Raw genomic sequence first — 8,329 nt, forward strand, 5'->3', positions numbered from 1 at the left:
TTATTGATTCCATTAAATATCCATTGAGGCAATCAATCATACCTTCTTTCCTTTGTTCTTAGTAATTTGTTATAGTTTAACTTTGACAGACATGTCATAGTAAGTGCAGTGACAAAAGTCATATTTACAAATACATCTGCCTTACCCTCATATCTTTTGTACTATATGTCAGGTATTTGCTGAAGAAAATAGATCATCAGCTCTGAAGAAATTTCTGCAGTTTCTTACATTCTGGTCTGCTTGGTCCATGTCTGTTGTGTTTAACCGTTTTCTCTCTTTTGTAGTTTTAATCAGTTGGTTATAAGATGCTTGGTCAGGCTCAGACATGATTTTTATGATATTTACTTCCATCTGGAGTAATTGAAAGCCTTATTATGAATAATTATTAGTTATTATTATGGTCATTATTTTATTAAATGTATTTAGAATCATGTTGCTTCTTAAGTACAGTCTTTAATTGATTATTCATCTGATTATATATTAAAAGGCAACTGAAATCTTTGATATTTTCTTTAACTTTGCCATTTAGTTATTTCTATTTTAATTTTCTCCAAAAGTGAGTAATACGATTTTCATAGTACTATGAATTAATGGATTTAAAATTTTTTCAACATCTGAGCTGCATTTTTATATATGTTAAAATTTCTATTCAGCTTCAAAACTTTCAGATGAGGATTCAGTGTTTGTCAAGATTCTTTTCCTGTGTGCTCTGACTTCTGCGTGTTCATTGCCTGTCAACAGGCTTGGAATAAATCTGTCATTTCCCCCCAAAACCTTGACTCTTTTCAATGCGTATAGAGTTTAGAGACAGCATCTAATTGTCAGGGGTATTTGAAGTTATATTCTTAAAGTTACTGTTACCAACTTGACTTTTTCAAAAGTTTGATGTTTTTATGACTATTCTTTGCTAGGTTGGGGGAGCTCTCTGCTCCTTACTGGGGTACTTCTATGGTATAATTGCTCATTATTTTGTCCTTTACCTGCTAAAACTGCACATTACAGTAAATTTGCACTCTACTGGTAAATCCTATTGATCATGGGGATCTTGGTGAATATTTGCCCTTACATGTCCTGAGATTCAGGTTACTAGTGTGTTCTTAACTTCTGCAGTTATAGTTCAGGAGAGTCCTGCTCTTGGCTTCTGACGTGACTTCTTCACACTGATAACTGGTATGACAGTGACTGAGGACAGCTTGGCCTAGCTTTCATCTTTTCTTGACTTTGGAAAAGTTCTTAATGATTTTTTAGAAAAAAAATGAATCTTACTTCTTTGAATGTGTGGGTGTTTATTTCAAGAAACACTGCAGCCTATTGTAACACTTCCCATGCTTTGATTTTGCAAACACTTGTCATTTCCCATCTGTAGCCCCTGAATGTATCTCATGACTGGAAATATGAACTTTGGTATCACATCCACCAAATCAACTGCTGGGTAATTATAAAGTCTTGGTGACTGTTCTAGTCAAAGCCATAGTGGCTTATGTTCTGTCCTACACATGTGGCCTTTTATACTTTCCAATACACAGTGATTTTGAGCTAACCTCATCCCAGCTTCCAGTTCTGTGTCCACTCAGCATTGATTCTTGCTGAAAAAATATAAAGACAAATGGAATACCTTAAGAGTTTGTTGTTGTTAATTAAGTTACTGTACAAGCCAGAGTTGTGACAATTACAACCACTTCTTTGTAACAAAATCCATGCTATGATTTTGGTTTTAATGTGTTTAAGAACAACTGTCCAGGCAAAATTCTTCAACTGAATACCTCAAAGTGACAGCATATTTAGTAATGTGTCCCATTTGCTTTAACTTAATTTAACGGCAGTTCCTTTAATTCGTAGTTTTCCTTTTTCCTGTTGTTTCTTTATAAACGTGTTGTTGAATTTCTCTATATGTGCATCATGCTTATGCTTCTGTTACTGGTTTCCAGTTTTATGCTTTTGGTCTTTTTCTATTACTGGATATCTCTTTAGTTATGTTTCAGATGTTATCTCCTTTCCTAGTTTCCCCTCTAGAAGCCCCCCTCACACTCCCCCCATACTTCTATGAGGTTGTTCCCCCACCGATCCACTCCTTCCTGCCTCTGTGCTCTTGCATTCTCCTACTGGGGAATCAAGCCTTCCTAGGAACAAAGGACTCTCCAACCATTGATGCCCAACAAGTCCATCCTCTCCAACATATGCAGTGGGAGCCATGGGGTCCCTCCATGTGCACTCTTTGGAAGATGGATCCTTGGGAGCTCGAGAGGGTCTGGTTGGTTGATATTGTTGTACTTCCTATGGATTGCAAACCCCTTCAGATCCTTCAGTCCTTTTTCTAACTCCACCTTTGGGGACCCTGTTCTCAGTCCAATGGTTGGTTACCAGCATCCACCTCTGCATTTTTCAGGCTCTGGTAGAGTTTCTCAGGAGACAGCTATGTCAGGTTCATGTCAGCATTCACTTTTTGACATCCTTAATAGTGTCTGGGTTTGGTGATTGTATATGGATGGATTCCCATGTGGGTCAGTCTTTGGATGGTCTTTTCTTCAGTCTCTGCTCCATACTTTGTCTCTGTATTTTCTCCTTTGAGTATTTTGTTACTCTTTTTAAGAATGACTGAAGTATCCACTCTTCAGTCTTCTTTCTTCTTGACCTTCATATGTTCTGTGAATTGTATTTTGGATATTCTGAGCATTTGTGCTAGTATCAGTTTATCAGTGAGGGCATATCATGTGTGTTCCTTTGTGACTGGGTTCCCTCACTCAAAATGATATTTTCTAGTTTCATTCATTTGCCTTAGAATTTCATGACGTGATTTTTTTTTAACAGCTGAGTAGTACTTCAGTGTGTAAATGTACCAAATTTTCTGTATACATTCCTCTGTTGAAGGACATCTGGGTTCTTTTCAGCCCCTGGCTATTATAAATAAGGCTGCTATAAACAAAGTGGAGCATGGGTCCTGATTATATGTTGGAGCGTTTTTTGGGTATATACCCAGGAGAGGTATAGCTTGGTTCTCAGGTATTACTATGTCCAATTTTCTGAGGAACCACCAGACTGATTTTCAGAGTGGTTGTACCAACTTGCAATCCAACCATCAATGGAGGACTGTTCCTTTATCTCTACATCTTAGCCAGCATTTGTTGTCACCTGAGTTTGTGACATTAGCTATTCTGGCTGCTGTGAGGTGGAATCTCAGCATTGTTTTGATTTGCATTTCCCTGATAACTAAGGATGTTGAACATTTCTTTAGGTGTTTCTCACCCATTCGGTATTTCTTACTTGAGGACTCTTTGTTTAGTTCTGTACTTCATTTTAAAATAATGTTATTTAGTTCTCTGGTGTCTAACTTCTTGAGTTCTTTGTATATATTGTATAATAACCCTGTATAGGATGTAGAATTAGTAAAGATCTTTTACCAATCTCCTGGTTGCCATTTTGTCATCTTGACAGTGTCCTTTGCCTTAAAGAAGCTTTGCAATTTTATGAGGCATTTCTTGAATTTTGATCTTAGAGGATAAGCCATTTTTGCTGTGTTCAAAATTTTTTCTTGTTCCCATATGTTTGAGCTTTTTTCCACTTATTATTTTATTAGTTTCAATGTATCTGGTCTTATGTAGAGATCCTTGGTCTGTTTGGACTTAAATTTTGTACAAGAAGATTAAGAATGGTTGATTAACATTCTTCTACATGTTGACCAATAGTTGAACCAGCACCATTTGTTGAAGATACTGTCTTTTTCCCACTGGATTGTCTTAACTCCTTTGTCAAAGCTCAAGTGACCATAGTTGTGTGGGTTCTTTCTGGGTCTTCAATTTTATTCCATTGATCTACCTGCCTGTCTCTGTACCAATACCATGGGATTTTTATCTCTATTGTTCTGTAATCCAGCTTGAGGTCAGGGTTGGTGATTTCTCTAGAACTACTTATATTGTTGAAAATAGTTTTTGCTATACCTAGTTTTTTGTTATTCCAAGTGAGTTTGCAAATTGCGCTTATTAACTCTATAAAGATTTGAGTTGGAATTTTGATGGGAATTGTATTGAATCTGTAGATTGCTTTTGGCAAGATGGCATTTTTTAAATCATATTAACACTGCCAATCAATGAGCATTTAAGATCTTCCCATCTTCTGAGGTCTTCTTTGACTTCTTTCTTCAGAGTCTTGAAGTTTTTGTCATACAGATCATTTTTTTTTTTTTTTTGGTTAGTGACACAAAGATATTTTATATTATTTGTAATTAATGTGAAGAGTGTCCTTCTCCTAATTTCTTTCACAGCCTGTTTATCCTTTAACTAGAGGAAGGCTACTGATTTGTTTGAGTTAATTTTATATATCAACCACTGAAGTTGTTTATCAGGTTTAGGAATTCTCTGGTGGAATTTTTGGGGTCACTTAAGTATACTATCATATCATCTTCAAATAGTGATATTTTGACTTTTTTTATTTCCAATTTATATCCCATTGACTTCCTTTTGATGTCTAATTGCTTTGGCTAGAACTTCAATTATTATATTGAATAGGTAGGGAGAGAGTGCAACTTTGTTTAGTCCTTGATTTTAGTGGCATTGTTTCAAGTTTCTCTCCATCTAGTTTGATGTTTGCTACTGGTTTGCTGTGTATTGATTTTACTATGTTTAGATATGGGCCTGTATATCTGATCTTTCCAAGATTTTTATCATGGAAAGATTTTGAATTTTTTCAGATGCTTTTACAGCATCTAATGAAATGATAATGTGGTTTATTTCTTTGAGTTTTTTATATAGTGGATTACGTTGATAGATTTCCATTTAGTGAATCTACTCTGCATTCCTGGGATGAAGCACTCTTGATCATGATGGATAACCGTTTTGATGTGTTTATGCTTTTGGTCTTATCAGTCACTCTTTGTATTTTTTTTTTGTGCCAGAGCTTCTGATCTACTATTATCATGATGTACTTTAACATTAAGATTTATATCATTGTTTTTATAATATATACAAATACATATTGCATTATTAAACATAGGCTATCATATCTACTTGTTACAGGTTTGGTAGCTTAAAAAACAAATATGTTTTTTTCTTCTGCCTATGTAGGCTGGGAAACCCATGTGGTGGTCAACTTTTATTGGAATAAAAAATGCCTAAGAAGTTGTTGCATTCTGGCCTTTTATTGATGCAGTGAAATACCATGATTAAAAAAAATTAGAACAAAAAGAGTATATTTGGCTTACCCTTCCACATTAAGTCCATCATCAAAGGAAGTGAGGACAGGAGCTCAACCAGGGAAGAAATCAGGAGGCAGAAGCTGATACAGAGGTCATTGAGGGGTGCTGCTTCCTGGCCTGCTCCTCATGATGTACTCATCCCTCTAGCCCAGGGATGACACCATCCACCATGGGCCAAGTTCTATCCTATTATTCACTAATTAAGAAGATATTCTGTACACCTAGACCTTAAATCATTAATAACTCAAGAGCTAAGAAGATAGCCTTGTGGCAATTTTTGGTAGTTAAAAATCATTATGTTTAATCTGTTATGTTTTGTTTTACATATACTTTATGATCTTTGTAAATAGTAAGACTTAAATGCATACTGTCACACCTTTAACAGAAAAATCGAGTACTGACAAAAATATATTCATATATATTTACACTAAAATGCTTTTAATAATCTGTACATGTATCTATGTTTGCTTTTAAAAATAAAGTTGTAAGAGAAAAAAAAAAGAAGAAGACACCCTATAGGCTTTCCTGTCACCCAATTTTATAGTCACTTTGTTAATTGAGGGTTCTTACTTTCAGATGCCTCTAGCTTATATCATGTTGACACAAGACTATCCAGCGCAGAAGGAGGCACAGCATACCTGGGTGTGTCTGTGAGTGTGTTGCCAGAAATAATAACTTGTCATTTTTATGAAGACTTCATGCCCTATGTTGCAGGTCCAGATAAAACTAAATGCAAAAGAGGACATCTAGAGTGCCAGCTGTCCTTTCTGCTTCCTGTTTACCATGATGTGAATGGCCCTGCTTCTGAAATACCATTTCCATCAGCATGGAAGGACTCTGCTGAAACCACGAGTAAAACAAATTCATTCCGTTTGAATTTTTTCCCCAGGATCTTGGTGATGCTGATGAAGCAGTGACCATTACATTCTATTATTATTGATGTGGTGAGAAATGTGGTTGGGGGTAATTCACCTTAGTGACCTGCAGGGAGCCACCTTGAAGCATCTTCCTGTAGCTAAGACAAGCCCTGGAGACCCGTCCTGTTCTTGTAAAGGCTTTAACCTTATTGGGATAAGAACCAGCCCTTATGACTTCATGATGACATTATCCCTTCTTTATAAATCCTCCAGATACAGCTGGACTGGGTAGTAACAACATTTGAATTAGGGACGGAGTATAGACATTCAACTGTAAGAATTAAATTATATGAATTTTTTTTTCTTTTCTTTGATTCGTAGTCAATATTTAGCATACTGTGATTTTATTTCCACTTTTGTGATTTAACAATGTATTTTATTAATTACTCTAACATATTTGATAGATAAAATGTTGATTATTTTCATGCATAGCTGAAGACATTCTTTTTAATTAGAGCAAAATAATTATGTTGTTAACAAACTTACCACTTATTATGACAGAATGATTTGTGACAGTCACAAAATACTTTTGTCATATAGACTGTGTTTGGACAGTTTCCCCAGTGAACCACTTCTTCTTACTGTAGAATGCATGTCTAGATGATGCATTTATGAAGTGCTCCACAAAGAGACAACTGGTGACACAGAAATAAAACAAAAGGGGAGAAAGCCAGAGGAGGGTGTGCAGGCCCAGAAAAGGGTGGTCTTTGAAGAATGGGTTTAGCTAAACCAGAGGGAAGCCCTGAGGTTCTCTCTCATAGCTACCTCACTTTTGATGAGTCTTGCTTTTCCCATTCTCTTTGTGTATTCACGGTTCTCTCCTCCCTGGGGACTTGCAGTTTCTCAGGCACCAGGAGCACTGCATGGCAGAATAGCCCCAGCTTCAGGAGACTGAGTCTGGACAATAGTAGCTCTTGGCCACAGTGAGCAAATGCACATTCAAAGAGAGAGTGTGATTCAGTTTGGAGAAACTGCTCAGCATCTGTCAGAAGATATAACACTAGGTAGTGTCCGGGTTATCTGTATCTTGCAGCAGCAAAATTAAGGCCATACATCATTTTAATTTGCAAACATGCTTTCTGAATAAACATCCACCTCTTCTCTATGCTAAGACAATTGACTTAAATACAAACAGTAGCCATCAGACCTCCTGTCAGATAAAAATCTAGGCAACATGTCGTCTTTCACACCAGAACACATTAGAGACAAGGTTTAGAAGAAAACATGGAGCTTGGATTTGCTTAAAATGGAAAAAGAAGTTTTAATTCCATCTTGCTTTCCATTTCACTTCACGTGCAGCCAGAGTGAAAATGTAGATAATTTCGGTAGACTTGCATAAAGAGAAGCTGGATCCGCACTTCAGCTTGGGTTAAAACAACAACAGGACAATGCATAGGTTACCAGGTCTGAAGCCTCTGCAAGTGACACAGGAACAGGGAGAGCTAATCTCAGTCATGTTATTCATGTCAGGACCATAAGACAAATAGTCAAAAGTCAGCCTCCATTAGGAGACCACAGGAAACAAAAGAACACAGACAGCGGAAGGGTTTATAAGTAGTAGTGACACATTAAGGCCTTTGCCAGTCATCAGTATGTTTGTGTTCCCTAAGAAATTCATTTTATAACATAATGAATAAAATATCATGAGAAACATTACACAAGTCATGGGAACAGCTTTATTTGTCAGGTCCAAGAAAGAGATTTTTATTCATGAGTTATAGGAAAATTAAAAAAAATAAACAATTTTAAAGATTTATTTTAGCTGGGCAGTGGTGGTGCACACCTTTAATCCCAGCACTTGGGAGGCAGAGACAGGCAGATCTTGAACTTCAAGGCCAGCCTGGTCTACAGAGCAAGTTCTAGGATAGCCAGGGCTACACAGAGAAACCTCATCTCAGATAACCTAAATAAATAAATAAATAAATAAATAAATAACAAAAGCCAATCTCTCCATAAGCCCCCCAAAACAAAAAAAACCAATACAAAAAATAAAGCAAAATTTAAAACAACAACAACAACAACAACAAAACAAAACACACCAACAGCAATGAAAATGAAGACAACAAGTAAGATTATGAATTTGATGTGTATGTGTCTTCATGAATATATGCTACATGTGTGAAACTGGTTCCAGAGGGCAGAAGGATGTGTCTGATCCCCTGGTGTGGACTTACTGGAAGCTGTGAGCCACTAGATAGAGTATGCTGAGAACAGAACTCAGGTC

The sequence above is a fragment of the Micromys minutus genome, assembly GCF_963924665.1.
Source record: "Micromys minutus genome assembly, chromosome: 12".
Classification (NCBI taxonomy): domain Eukaryota; kingdom Metazoa; phylum Chordata; class Mammalia; order Rodentia; family Muridae; genus Micromys; species Micromys minutus.